The 15676-nt window shown below is 38.1% G+C and overlaps 1 protein-coding gene across 4 annotated transcripts in view; it reads left to right on the top strand.

The window, feature by feature from the left end:
* LOC129574891 (putative transcription factor SOX-15) overlaps positions 1-15676 on the top strand; it is a 59590-nt gene that overhangs the window by 9536 nt on the left and 34378 nt on the right. The window lies entirely within an intron of this gene.

Consider the following 15676-nt stretch of genomic DNA (forward strand, 5'->3'; position numbering starts at 1 on the left):
TGACAGATGCAAATGTTAGAAATTTGCGTCGAAACATTAGCTCGCATTTTTCGCGAAATGTGATGCAATGACAATAAACACGATAATTAGTTTGTTTTGAGAGTGAAACGGTGCGCGCTTATACAAACATAAACAGAGAAAAAAATAACAGCGTAAATTGCAGTGCGCCTGACAACCAAATGACAATGAAAACATAATTAAATTCGGTGCATGTGACACGAAATGCCATTTGATGTTAATATTTTTTTTCTGTTCAAAACGTGAAAATCGATTTAATAATGCAGAGAAGTAAAATGAGGTAGAAAATGATCAATTTCCCATAAACACTGATCGACTCCTTGAGGCACCAAAGCTGGTTGAAGTGATTGAATCGAACTTGGAGTTACGAAGGAATTGGTTATCAAATCCTTGCTTTCTATTGAAATAAAAATGAAAAATTGAGAAAAAATGATCAAAACTGAGGTGAGTGTTTCACATGAAGTTGGCGACTGAACAGACTCGAACTGAGCCACAAAAATTTGATCTACAACAAACTGAGTTGAGAACAAACTCGATTAGAGGCTTGTTTATTGCTCATTTTCATTGATTCAAAAAAAAAAACCAAACAGTGACTTACAGTTCCGAATAGCATGAGGTGGTTCCGCAGTTCTGAATCGAATAATGACCACTTAACATTAGGCTGGTGTTTTGGCACTTGGCATCGTTGGCAGCCATCAACAACAGCAATTATCATCGCATTTGTGCAAGCACAATCCGAAAATCTGTTGGAAAAAACCGTTTGAATAACAAAATCGGCAACCGACACCAAGTGAAGAAGTAAATGATCGAACATGTTGTTGTTGTTGTTACGAAGATTAGGGCGGGAGAGAGCGGTGAATTTCTCATCAAGCACACGATAAAACGTCGTCTTTAAATCAACACATCAGTCGTTTAACAGTTTTTCAATGCTAATTCTGCACTGATGAATTAGTCGAAGCACCCACGATGAAGATGAAAAAAAAAACACAAAATTCAAATGCGAAAAAAAAATTAACAAGACAAACAACGAAACGAATAAATAAGCATTAGCGAATCTGTTGCTCTTCTTTTTCCCTTCAATTTATCACAATAGAAGCGAGAGAAGAGCGTGCAATCAAGGAGAGAAGAAAGAAAGAAAAATGCGCGAGCGAGTGAGCGCAGAGCAGCGATATAAAGTGATCCATCGAATCCGTGTGTGTACGGTAGTGAGTCCGTGTATTGAGTTGTAATGATTGTTTTACAGGGAAATGAACTGAGTAACAATCAAGCAGCTGCTGCTGCTGTTGCTGCTGCTCTCTATCTCTGCACAAGGGAAATGTTAAGTAATAATAATGAGTAAACGAACCAAATCGACAATGATGAAGAAGAAGCAGAAAAAAATGTATATAAAATCAAATAATTTATTCGGCTATTAACACCTACGCCGATTTTTCCGCCACAGACAAATTCTTATTTACGATGCGAGTAAGAAGAAAAAAAGAGCAGCGAAACCGTGCGTGCGCATTGCGCACTCTTCTCCCGAGTCACGTCAAACGGTTCGTCGTTCGACTGCCGGGACCGCTGTTTCAACACAAAAAAAAATTGAATAAAAAAAACGACGATCCAAGAGGAAACTTATCAATTTTGTCGTGTTCCCAAGTGAATGTGAATCGAAGCCATGCGTGTCGTTTTTTTTTTGTTCATTCGTGTCTTCACTTCACTTCGCTCCTCAAGTACACACACTCACTCGATTATAAATTCAATAGATTATATTTAATTTCAACGCTGGCTTCTTTCTCTTTTACCTTCTCGTTGTTGTTGCTGGTGCTGCTTCAAATCGACTCCGTTCTGGCGGACAATTCTTTTACCTTTTGTTTACGTTTGAACGGTAAAGTAATTAGAATTCGTCATAGACGATGATTTTGTCAGTTGCATCAACTTCCTTTTCGGGGCTCTTTTTTTTCGCAACCAATTCCGGTGAAAAAATCACAAGCGATGAAACCTTCCCGTCACTCCACCAAAGAAGGCAAAAAGAATCAAAACAAAAAATGATTTGTTATTCAATTTCCAACACTATTTAATTCAATTTCAGAGATTAGTGCATGTAGCAACATCAGACACCTAGAAGGACACACTCATTTACCGTGCGCGCTCAACTCAGTTTCACGATGCTTTTTTTTGTGCCTATTATTACTCATCCGTTTGACTTTCTCGTCTATCTATTTCACAGCAATCGAACGCGTTCGAGTGTCTATCAGTTTGCGGCGTGTTACTTTTCGCAAAAGACGCTAAACGTCGTAAATCAAACGAAACTGTACAGCGTCAATTACAAAGAAGAATGAAAAAAAGAAATAAGCATACACACACACACCGTCTACCTGTCGAATGAGTTGGCGAATGATAGACAGAGACAACGAGCTTTCAACAAATCGGTTTGAATCTGATACGAGGTCGAAGTGATGAAATGCAATTTTTACATACGCTACTCTGACTTCTCACTATCTCAATAAATAACACTTTACGTATATAGCAAACGGGTGGACACACACTATATTATATGCATTGCCAATTTTTTTTTTCTGTTCGCTACTTTCAAAGCATACATACACCGAAAGAAAAATCACGCTCGCAATCACAAATGAACCAACCGACATACCAAATTCGGATAATTGTCACACTTATCACATCCAACATTCAACACGAATTTCAAACTCCATTTGACACTCAAATTGAGCTCTTTACACACTATACGGCGAGAAAATACACAACTTTTGAAAATGAAGAAAAACAACATTATGCAAGCAGCTCTTTTCAACATTCATTCCACCCGAACATCGAATCGAATGGATTCGATTGATTAAGGAGGTTATCTTTCTGTTTTTAATACAGAATTTTCGGCTTTTTAGTTTCTTCCAAATTTCAGATTTTTACTAGGCATTTCTGTTTTTTTTTCTTCAAATTTTCAATCTTTTTGTAGTGCTTGAATTTTGTGCTACTGCCAAATTCATGATCACGGCATTTTTTTTACATGTTTTTGTTCTTTTTATTACATTTTTGACGCATTTGATAAAATTCTCCATTTTTTGACAAGTTTTGTATTTAGTTTTCAATAAGTTTGGGATAAAGTTCATTGAGTTATTGAATTTTTTCAACATTTTTATTGATTTTTTTTCTTCAAAATGTCATTTTCCATTGATTTTCCATCTTTTTTGAACGACTTTTGATCAATTTTGATTTTAAATCTGATTTTATAACCATTTCACATTAAATTTTCGATATTTTGATGAGTTTATAATGTTTTAATGTGTCTTTTTGAAATATTGTCTTCATGCAATCATATTTTTCGATAAAATCCTTACCAAGTCGATAATCTTTGAGTATGAGCTCAATCTAAATGCAAACTTTCCACTAAGATTTTCCAAATCACTAAAAAAAAACACAGAAAAAACTGAGCATGATTTTTAGAGAAAAGTACTTGAAAATCTGGTTGATGAGAATCGTTGAAAAATGATGATTTTTCTTTTTTAACCTTTTTCCTCTTAGTATCATTCAAGTGACTTTGCGATCCGTCTGAATTTTTTGGTCATAGATGTGATAAAAAAAATTTTTACTTTGTAATCTCCAAAAAGATTCATATTTCGGAAGACCAGTCGACATCGAGCAAGTTTTTGAGATCTTTCGACTTGAGTAAATCGTTTGATTTGATCGTTTGTTAGCTGCGCATTCATTTTTTCTGTGCAAATCACATTCAAATTGAAAGTTTTTCATATGTATGTGTTTACCTTTTTACGATTGTGATTCGCGTGATAAGCGAAATAATTTTTTTTTTATAGATTTCGGATTTAAATCTAGCATTGGAAAAACTGGTTGAAGATTCATGATAAATGTGGTTTATGATTGAAACTGGCATTCATTCAAAAGCGTTTCAAATGTGTGTATTATTTTTTATTGAGGAAAAGTCCGTGTCAAAATTCGGGAGGGAAAATCGGAATCCGGTTTATTCTGACCGGCCGTCAGTATTTCGCAAAGCATTTTACGTAACGTCTTCAATATGATCTGGACAAATTCAGTTTCAAAAAGAGCGCAACAGTCGAATAATTCTTTTTTACGATTTTACGGTTACAATGAATGACAGATGGTCCGTGAGACCGTCACAAAATGAAGATCAAACCGAAATCATCAAGAAGGGCAGAGAGTCCAAATGAAAAAAAAAAATGAAACGGCACAAGGCACTGATAGCAGTGTTAACAGCAGATTGAAAAAAACTCATCCAAATGGCTAAATCATGCTGTCACATCGCACAGATGACATTCCGTCATGACATAATTTTTATGAGAGTTGACGATGATGATGGTCGGTTATGTGTGTGTGCGCTTTTTTTTGTGGTTTGTCGGCGATATTTCTGGCGAAATATTTGAAAAGTGTCGCTCCACGTACTCGCGCGGTAAAAGGCATAAAAAAGAGGTAAACAGGATGACCGTGTGGTATGAAGCCGAGTTTTATTTGATGATATAAATGTTGAGTTGGCGCAAGCGTGACAATAACATCCTTACCGTTTTTTCAGAAAAAAAAATAAATGTGATGCGTCGATTCGACCGAAATGTGCCTTCCGCGTCTTCGAAAGCGATGGGGCGACGGAAAGAGCAATTTTTCAAAGTTCATTATTGCAATATTCATTATTCATACGAGATACGCACGAAGAAGAGCACTTTCAAAGGCGTCTTTTCCACATTTTAATTCATTTTCTCTTGATCATCGTTGAGTGCTTGTGCGCGCAATCATAAAAAAGGCGACGAGATCAAGCGCGTTTTTGGTCAACCGATCACATAACAGAGTCACTTTTTTTTCCATTTAATAAAAGGCCATCACAAGATCATAATGCACTGCTAATTGCGCGCACACATAAGATTCATAGATTAAAATGCATCGAGAGTTGTGTTCGCGCACACGTGCGCGCATTTAACAATCTCTCTCTCCGATTGGCGCATGCACAAGGTAAAAATAAGCGCACAAGCACGGCGCTCACTTAATTGCCGACGAAAGTTCAGATAATCAGAACTAACGTCACCACACACACATAGCCCAGCAAATGGAGAAAAAAAACAATAACGTGCACGGCAAATTCAAGCCGTTTTCGGGGTCTCGGGCTTCGAGACTCTCGGTACATGTTTGTAACCGAATATGTTTGCTCGGTTACTTCTTGTTCCAGCCGTATAAATCTATCGTGTGCACACTCGTGAGCATGAGCGAAAGAGAGCAGCCGTTTTGCTCCCGTTCGGTGTACGTGCGCGATTAACCTTTTATTTTGTCACGAAAAAATGAAACGATTTCAAGAGAAACCATTTCCAGAAACGTAAATCAGTACACACACACACACACTTGGCTGTGGATGGAAATTCAGAAGCAATGAATGCGTGCAAATGCAAAGATACACCACAGAGCAACGAAACAGAACTGAGAAAAAAATGAAACGGTAAATGCGTCAAATTGTTTTAAATTGAAATGATGTTTCGTCTTGGAAGTGAAACAACAAACCGAGAAGAGAAAAAAAATGATAAAGTTCATGAAGATGCAAGTAGAGCACCGCAAGGAATTTGCCACAAACAAATTGTTTTATGCGATGCGATTGATGGCATTTTCACATGAGTTCATTGCGGTTGAATCGGTTGTGTTTTGTGTCTGTGTCTGTGCCTGTGTCTTTTCCCATCGACTTGTCATCGGTGAAAATCATCGCGATGCAGTCACACCGGCAAGTGAATGTGGTTGCTCCTGATTAAAAGCGTTAATGATTTGGCATTTTTCGAGCGAATCACTCGAGACCATCATTCCATCGACGAAATCTAATCGCACATGATACACACGTACGTAATCAGATGGAATGCCATCGTCAGATGAAGAACATACATGGTGAAAATGAGTATGTTTTGTTTGAGAGAGCAGAGAAAAAAACTCGAGCAAATGTGAATTAATTGAAATGAACGATGGATGAAGAGAAAACTAAATGAATGCGAAATTAGCTACTGAAATTCGCGCATTTTTTCCCATCTCTCGCCGCAGCAGTTTTTTTTCTCTCTCTCTTTTGAAGTGCTCCCTTTTTCACGTTTTCCGTTTACCTTCATCGTTCAATCTCTTTGAATCTTTCTATCTTTCAGTCTTGAAATGCAGTTGCTCTGCGTTTTTTTCTTTTTCGTTCATTTCATATTCATTTCGTTTCTTACTTGCTGCTGTTGCGCTTCTTTCGACTACAATCGAGCTAATCGCTTTTAAACTTTGACTTTAACTCTCGTTCGCCTTATCTGTCATCATCAATCATTTCTCTTACGAAATAATTCTGTTTCGCTTCGATAGTTCGCATGCTACTGCAGCGAGCACAAGAAACAGCAAAGCGAACAGAAACGAAAAAATAAATAAAGAAAGAAAAAAAAAACACAACACAACTTGCACTCATCGCATTTCATTGCGCGGATCACAGAACCGACCCGGTAAATGCCGAATAAAAAGCCTATTAAGTAGCAAGCGGCATGAAGCAATGAATCGCGCATGCAAACCTCCGCCAAATAAATCAATGAGTACACTGAGCGAGAGTGAGTGAGTGAGTGAGTGAGTGAGTGAGAGATGGAGAGAGAAAAGAGATGAGAACATTGCCAGTACTACAATTCATTTGCTTGCCTACTCTATCTCTGCTCGAGACTTTTATTACCTCTTCCCTCTGTTCCGGCTGTCTACCCGCACACCGCAAACGTAACGTAACATATGTAAATTGACTTCGATATGAGATGGATTTGAATGATATTTACGGCTTAAATATGAAAACAGGAAACATCATGTTGATGACTCTCCCGTTCTCGCGGACAACCGAACAATTCACGCGCGCAAAGCCTCCCAGTCTCACCGCTCCAAACACACATACACACTTACAACACTTACCTTTTTTTAAATACTTTTTGAAACCATATCGAACGAACCGATCTTTTTCTCTGCGTTGAACTCTTTATTATCGAATCCGTTATAGTTTTGTGCGTGATCTAGCTCATCACACCAGTCCATAGTACAAATCTTCTCAAAAATATGAACCGAAGCAGCGCACCGCTTCCCATTTCCAAATCCATCGACTTTTTGCTACCGAATTATCGCCACCATCTCGAATGAAAAGAAACGAGAAATTGCCGAACATTTCAACAGCAAATCGACGAACAACGTACATGATTTTTTGATGTAATGCATGATGATGACGACGACGGAGAAAAAAAAATGTGAAAATGCTACAAATATTGCTTCTCAAATTTATGCAAAACATTTTGTGTTTTACAATTTTTTTATTAGGTTTTATTTGCTCCATTTTGTATTTTGCAAACGAGGCAACGTTTTACGCTTAAACTAAAAATAAATTTATGATCAATCTTTACAATCAAATTTACAATCAACATTGTTGATTCAACAATTTTCATCATTTTTTAGAAAAAATAAGGTAAATTTATTTAAGAAAGAAGATTCTTTGTTTAGAATCAAGAAATCGTTTTTCCTACCGGAAAAAACTTCCATTACCCATTACAAAGAAAAAATCATCGAAAGGCTGACGATCCACCAGGTTTGAAAAATGAAAAGTATCCACAAAAAAAACTTGAATCGATCGAATTATTGGCATTCGATATAAAAGCGAAATTTTTGAATATTAATATTGCCTTAAAAAAAAGGGGAAAAGAGAGTGAAATGTGTCAAAAGAGGTCGATGAAATTGTCGTCGAATAGTCAAAAAGGAATGAACACCGTCTCATTCATTCTAAGTCAAATCGAACGATATGCATGTGTTTGTGCCTGTCATGGTGTGTGTGTGTGTGCGTGAAATGGTCGACCACAGTGAGGTGTATATCGAACGCATGTTAGTGTATCATTTTTTTTCTGTTCGCCTAGACAATCAATTCAAATTGCATGAATTGTATAACAATAACAGAGTTCAAAGCCATTTTTCACAAATGTACAATATACAGCAATACACAGTGAACAAGTGTGGCTTGACTTACTTCCACTTACTGCCGAGTGACACACTATGGTGTTTTGGCGCTATTTTCTTCTATTCTTGTTTCTGTTGTGTGTTTATGCGATTGTTGTTTTTCTTTTACTCTCTACATCGGTGTAATGTGCTTGTTGTTTCGTTGCTTTCTCATTTTCGAGTTGTTCGATTGTCGATAGGTTGTCTGTTTGTTGTTCAATGCATTGTGATAAATAAACCGCGAACCATTATATACATTGGCCGGGTTGTGTATGTATGGATGTTTGGTCCGATTTTCTTGGCGTTGTTGCTCTCTTCCTCTCACTCGCACCTATCTCTGTTCGTTTGGTGTGCAGCATTGTTCGTGCTGGTACGGCTGGCAGAAGAGAATAAAACCGATTCAACTGAGAAAGAGAAAGACAGTTTCGAAATGACAAACAAACCAAAGTGAACAATAAAATTAACTTATTGTTAACCTTGAATTCAAAGGCACACATGCACACAATTCCTTTGTTCTTGAATTGCTCGAGTCGAGCGTTACACGCGAAACAGCAGAGATAGAGAATAAGCAAGCAAAGCCATCGATGCCGAAAGTGATGTATTTTTATGATCAATGTCATTCGCATTTTTGCATATGGAAATTATCAATTTCAACCGATTTCATTATATGTGTCGTGACGCTATTTATCTCCACTGTGAATTGAGAGTCGAGTGCAATTAGGGTATAAATAGTTTTTGTCTGTGTCTCGGGCAGACATAACGCATTACTTAACTAATGATAGTCGTGTGTTATATTTTTTCATCTCCCTCTATCCTCTCTCTCTCGCGAGGGAAAATGTGTCTAATTTACATCTTTCGGCGGTGGGTTTCTCTTCATATTTTCCAAAATGAAAATGAACGGTGATTTCATTTGTGCTTGCGCCGCGCACTCAAGCAACTCATTTTGTTCGCATGTATGGCTGAAATTATGTAAAGTTAAATTGTTTAAAATCTAAATAATTGTTCAATTTTCAAGTAGATGTTGCTGCTTTTACTTTTATCATGATCGTTTTTCTGTTTGTGCTTTTTCTGCAAACATCTTTCTCTTCGTCCAACCATGCATTTATGTAATTTAATGTAAATTTCTGGTGGATTTGTCATGGTGGAAAAAAGAGATGATGCGATGCGTCAAAGAGAGTGAGAGACAGAGAAAGAGAGAAATATCGGGCAATTAGGTGCGGCTGGTGCAACTAGTGTTGTTGCTTTTTTATCACGATATGTGCACGGTTTCTGAAGTGTGTTTTTGATTTTGGTTTTCGTGGTTGGTTGACATAATTTTCTATCTTTCACTTTCTACGCTCCATGGTGCCTTGAATTGTTTCAATGTGATTTCGTTAAACGCATACGCACTCATCCGATTGATGAGACACATACCGCGATTAATTTGTGCAACGGGTGTTGAAAGTGTGGAAAAACTGGCAAAAAACACGGTAGCCGCAGCGGTAGCAGCACCGCGGTAACTTCGTGCTAATAAGCAGCAAATAGTGAACAAATTTCCGTTTTAGCGCCAGGCTAAAGCTCCCCCATCCAGATTGAACACGTTAAAAAGAAAGCAAACAATTTCGTTTGTTTTAATCAGTGTAATAGAATTTTCGTGCAAAAATTGAACGGTTCGTTTTGTTTGTGCTATGTGACTGTTAAGTGCCAGTTGATGTCTTTCGTTTTTTTTAAAGCACAAGCCAAAAAGCAGCAACAAATAGCGAGTTATAAAAAAGCCACATTTCGAAAATAGACGCCAATGCCATATGTACACACAGTTTTAAAATCATTTACCGGCTGACGTGTTATGTTTTTTTGCTACTGCTGCTGCTAGTGCCGTTCGTACACACATAAAAACTAAATAATAATTCAAAAGCGAGAAGAGAGAGAGAGAGAGAGAGAGAGTGAAATAAAAAACGGCAATGTTTTGAGTTCGAAACGTTTTTTTGCTCACTGAGTGGAAAATTCCAAATCTTGTTGATTTGTTTTTCATTCGATTCACTCAACATCTATTTCCACTGTGTTCTGTACTCCCTCTCTCTTTTCCTCATTCGCATGTTCGCCTATTCAATTTCGCGAAAGAAAAAAAAAACACCGAACTGTGTGGCGAATTACGATTCATAATAACAATGTTTTAATAATGATGTGTTTTAATAATATAGTGGTAATATGGTAATATCGATGCTTTGAGGCCGGCACAACCAACCATATTCATCCACTTGGGGTTTTTCGCTCTCTCTCTCTCTGAAAAAAACCATAGTGCGCGCATACACTTGTAGCGACTAGCCAAGCACGAAGAGAAAATTACACTGGAAACGCACAAGTGACCTCTCTCGCTTCGGTCGTTGGGTGTGCGTGCGATAGCACATTATGATGGGCGTTTTGTTAATTGATATCATAATTTTAACATTTGATACACTTTGATGATTATGGAAATTCTCTCACTCTCAACAATTTACTAGAAAAAAAAACACACACACACTCAGAAAGAAAAATATTATTTTCGCCGTTTTGCATCGTTTTTACACTAACCGCCACTTAAGCAACATTTTATCTGCAGAAAACATCGATTCTACTGATCATTCCCCACACATAAATTCCATATCCAGAACTAAATACCTGAACGCACAACACGAACAAACAATTTCTTTAAATTAATTTCGTTTTATTCGGTGTATTCAAAATAAATTACTCGATATTTTGCATAATTGACTCTGCTTTTTTGCCAGTATATACTATACACCGTATAGCGGTTCTTTTACAGCTTAAATTGAGGTGGAAATTTTCCGATGAATATATTGGATTCACAGAAATACATTGGCATCAGAAACAAAACCGTTCGCTTAGAAAAGTCAGCACTTGAATGGATGAACAGCATTTTTTTCCCTTTTTACCTAATTTGATACGTTGAAAACAAAAATCACCTACTTAATTTGGCTATTAATTGGATTTTGTCGCTTTTATTAACCGAAAAGAAGCTCAGATCAGATTTTGAAGATCTTAAAACTATCGAAAAGATTTTAAAATACAATAGATGGTTCAAACCATTTCAATTGAGACCAAACTATCGATGGAAAATATGGATGAACATAGTATCGATGGATTAGTTCGAAGCAACGAACAACCCAATAAGAAAAGAAATATTGACAAAAAGAAAAGAAAAATTGGAAAAAATTCTGTAAAAAACGAATTTATCGCTTTATAGAAGTTGCGAATTAAGCTTCCATTTTGAAAGAATATCGTTTGTTGATCAAACTTTGTGCAGCATCTGATGATGATTTTCGATGCAGTTCTGTTCATTCGGGTTAAGTTCCGTCCCGTTCTTGTGATTTTTCATATGTGTATTTCCAATACACTGTATTGGTGCCTGTGTACGAGCATCGCAGTATTTTGTTCAATCGAATGTTAATTTCGATTGATCTTCCTGCATGGTTCAGCACCAGTGTTATACTGTAAATAAGCACGGCATCGAAAATAAATATGTGTTTGTGTGTGTATCGGTGAGTGGTACGCGAGTATTCGATGGCATTATTTGAGATGGCGAGTGTGTTCACGTAATGTGGAAGGCATAATGACAAACGTTTTCTGGGTTCGGACGAGAGATAGAATGAGGGGATCGCAAGAATAAATTGTCGTATGCGAACAAGACTCATTAAAATGGAAATGGTTGGTAAAGAACCGCATGTACATTGGGTGTCTCTCTCTCTCTCTCTCTCTCTCTCTCTCGCTATTTTCCAATCGTTTTTGAAATGCGCGGTGCAAAATATTGGCCGATCGTGTGCCGAACAGCAACAACGGCAGCAATTCGATCAAACGACACAATTTTCCGCGCAATTTGGTGCAGCGCACCGTGCATGTGAACTGGAATTGGCTGAAAATTAATGCGCGAGAAAAGAGAAAAAGAAGAGCACACGGTACACAGCGAATGAAAAGCACACAGAACGCGAACAACCAGTAAAGCGAAGAAAAAACGTTTAAATAAATAAATAAAAGAAGATGGAACGGCCGTAAATCGCGCATCGAATGCAAAATCGTTTGATATCCCTTTTTCGTTGTTTTGCGCGCGGTGCATTTGGAGCCTTTATTATTCGGGTTCGGGGCCCATGAGTGTGTGTACGTGAGCGTATGTATGTGTGTTGTGATTGTCCTGTTTATTTTTGTGAAGTGTCTTTCAACATTGTCGATGCACCGTACCATTGTTAGTAGTAGTCTGTACCGTTTTCGGATCCAATTCACTCGATGTCTCTCCATCTCTTTCCATCCACCACATCATTTTGGCAGCAGCGCGAACGCGTGTACAAAACAATATACTGGCGAATAGTCGCGCTTGTTTATTGATCCAGAGAGAGAGAGAGAGAGAGAGAGAGAGAGAGAGAGAGAGAGAGAGAGGGAGCGAAAAAAAAGAAGAATCGTACCGAATTGGTTCAGAGAAAAGCTAAAACAATGTGCGCGATCGACGTTGTTCTTGTCGTCGTTGTCGTCGACGACGTCGTTGTTGTGTATGGCACAAGGTACTGAGAAAATCACAAGGCACCGACACATTGACTTGACTCGGGTGGTGAATTATCGTTTGCTTGACTTGCACGTCTATTCTCCGATTCGGTGTTTTTCTTTAGAACATATTTCTACTGTTATTGACGATCGGTTGCATTTTGCCTCCTTGCCGTCGTTCTTTTTCTTCTTCGGTGTGCTGGCCGTGCACGACGACTCTTGCCGACCCGGTGAGCCTGCTTCTCTTTTTTCTTTCTCTCTCTCTCTCTCTCGTTTTGCTTACCGATTTTCAATTTGTGTATGAGTGCTGGATCTGCTGCTAGCTTTATTTTTTTTTTCCTTCACTCTCTATAGTTTTCTGCTTGGATAACGCGCGAACTTCAACTGCCACGCTTTTTATTTATTACAATTTATTTTGGTTCATTTTGCTTCATATTATCGAAGCGCTCCTTCTCTCTTTTGGTCTGCGTTTGCTCTGCGAAGTAGTCGTAGTTTGTCTGTCTCCGAATATTGAACTCATCCAGAGCGAGATAAAGGTCTTCCATTTCGATAAAGTTTAAATATATCGGCAAAAGTTCTTTGGTTCGTTCGGCCGATTAGAATGAAATATATTAGCTTGCGACAAAAGGAAACCAAAATAAATTTGGCAATTCCCAAGAAATTGCTCACTTTTCAACGTCTTTAAACCCATCAACCAAGCTTGACTCGAAAATTTGATCGATTTTTTGTTGATGGATCAATTCTTGAAGTTTTGCGTGGATTTTTACGTTGTTTTTGAACAACGAAATGCGGAGGAATACCCAATGAACGAAGAACAAACGAATTATTTCGAATAAAATGATGAAATATCATTCAAAATGCTCAAATTGTCAGCTGGATACACAAGTCTTGGCTGGTTGATAGCCAACAATCTGTGCGAGCTTAAAAAGCCATTACTTTTTTATTCGAAATTATGAAAGATCACGCCTTTGTAGAGAAGTAAAATAAGGGAATGAAATGGAGAAATCAAAGAAAAAAAAAACAGAACCATTAGGTAAACATACATAATATGTTGGTAATAATGGCAGAAAAAATGGCAAAACAACTAATAAAAACGCCCAAAAAGTCTAAAAACCGACCAAATCTTCAAACAGTTTGCTCGAACTTGTACGAAAATTCGAAATAAATGGTCACTTCAATCGTGTTGCTTGGCGGTAAATTTGGCGTTTTGTCGCGCAAATCATGAAAAAAAAGATAATAATGACCTAATTTGAACCACTCAAAAAAAACATCTGATTGACATTTGGATTCAGCATGATACTGGTTTCCATCGCATTAAGTTCAGATCCAATTGGCCGCCTTCATTTCTCGACATAAATGACGAGCTCATTGTGTTTCCAGTCATAATACGGGCGATTTGATTTCACTTGTTCTGTCTCCTCTTGAAAGAGAAGAAGAAGAAAAAAACGTTTCTGTTTCATTTGGCCACATCTCTTGAATTGACATTCCGTGACAGTCGGATAAATATTAATTTGACACTTCCGGGGCTACTGAAAGTGCGCGTGTGTGTTCGTTCATTACATACGTTTTGACTCATCATCACTTGCAAAATTAATCGTGTTTGACCTTCAGTGCAACAACACACGCGGCTGCCCACCGTTTGATATGAAATTTTTCCAAGGATTTCGTTCGGTTTGACTTATCTCGCGCGGCGCGACAATTAACAATTACAGGCTTGAACGTGATACATACGTCACGATCAAAATGTAGCGATAAATAAAGACTTCGATGAGAATTGGCTTGGGGAATGTTAAGAGAAAATTGATTTGCATTGGTTTAGTAGTGCAGCCGGCCGCCAATTCATTACGATGATTGTAAATACGTTATCAGTGATGTGGCTGGGAATTTTGCAGGATCGCATGCGTGCGTGCTGCGCAAGCATGGCTCAAGTGCAGATCAATTTAGTTGTTATCAATTTTGGTGAGCTTTAACGTGGGCCGGCGTGTTACCGAAACCGACGACGACTGATTATATACATCGCGTAGCCAATTGTCAATCTATGTTAATCGTCTTGTTTTCGGTTGGTATCATGCGATTCATGTGGTATGCAAGGCTGTGGGTTATGCAATAAACAAGGCAAGAAAACAACGACAAACCAACAAAACGGAAAAAAAAAATTTAACGATAATTTATGTTGACCGGCCGACAGAGATCGGCATATGGGCAGTTGGCTTTTGAAGTGAGTTGTTGTTGCTCTTTTTTGTGCGGATAACAAACGATCGTGCGGTCAAAGGGAACAGCAGCAACAGCAACCGTAGACCATGCGAAAAACGGTGCATCAGGTAAAGAAACACAAGCAACAAAAAAGAGCAGGCAAAGATTAGAGAGCAAACGCTTGTGAAAAAAAAGAACGTTGGCCACGACAAGCGCTGGAATGAGAGAAAGAGCCGAGTGTGAGATTCAAATTTCTAGATTATGCATGCGTACAAAAGTTTCGTAGTATACAGTTTTTTTCTTCTTCTTTTCATTCTGCCTCTTTGCTTGCTTCATTCGCTTGTGATTCTTTATCTGTTTGTTTCGTTTGATTCTTTCGACGGCTCTGGCTTTGCGCAGAAAAGAAATAAATGCTCCCCTTATATTTCTTTCTCTCTGCACGGACACACACACACACACACACACTCGCGCCGAGAGTATATTGGCACCGGTTGAAATCTCGCGCGGCGATTTGTGTGTGCCAAAGCATTTATATCCCATGGTCGCAGCTCACCTATGATCGCGTACATATCGCATTAGTCGCAACTATAATTTGTATTTGTTTGCATAGTAAATCGTGGCATGTATTATCGCCGGAATATAATTGTTCGATTACACACGCCAAAAGCCAAAGAGAGAATTCGCTCTCTGTGCTCTCGGACCGATTGCATAGTCGGCACCGTAATCCATTCGTATTACCGAAGGAAAAAATAAAGAAAAAAAACATACGAGCCGCGTTTTCTGCTGCTTTTTCTTTTATTGCGACTGAGAGTTGTGAAGTTATTGCCATTTTTGCCCATTTTTATTCCATTTCAATTTGATTGTGCATTTTGCTGCGTTTGTTTTACATATTCGCCAAATCGATTGGCAATCCATTTGCTTGTAATATCGTTCAGACCGTTTCTCTCTCTCTCTCTCTCTCTCTCTCTCTCTCTCTCTCTCTCTCTCT

The sequence above is a fragment of the Sitodiplosis mosellana genome, unplaced genomic scaffold (assembly GCF_009176505.1).
Source record: "Sitodiplosis mosellana isolate CC-2019 unplaced genomic scaffold, AAFC_SMos_1.0 Smas_scaffold_6165, whole genome shotgun sequence".
NCBI lineage: Eukaryota > Metazoa > Arthropoda > Insecta > Diptera > Cecidomyiidae > Sitodiplosis > Sitodiplosis mosellana.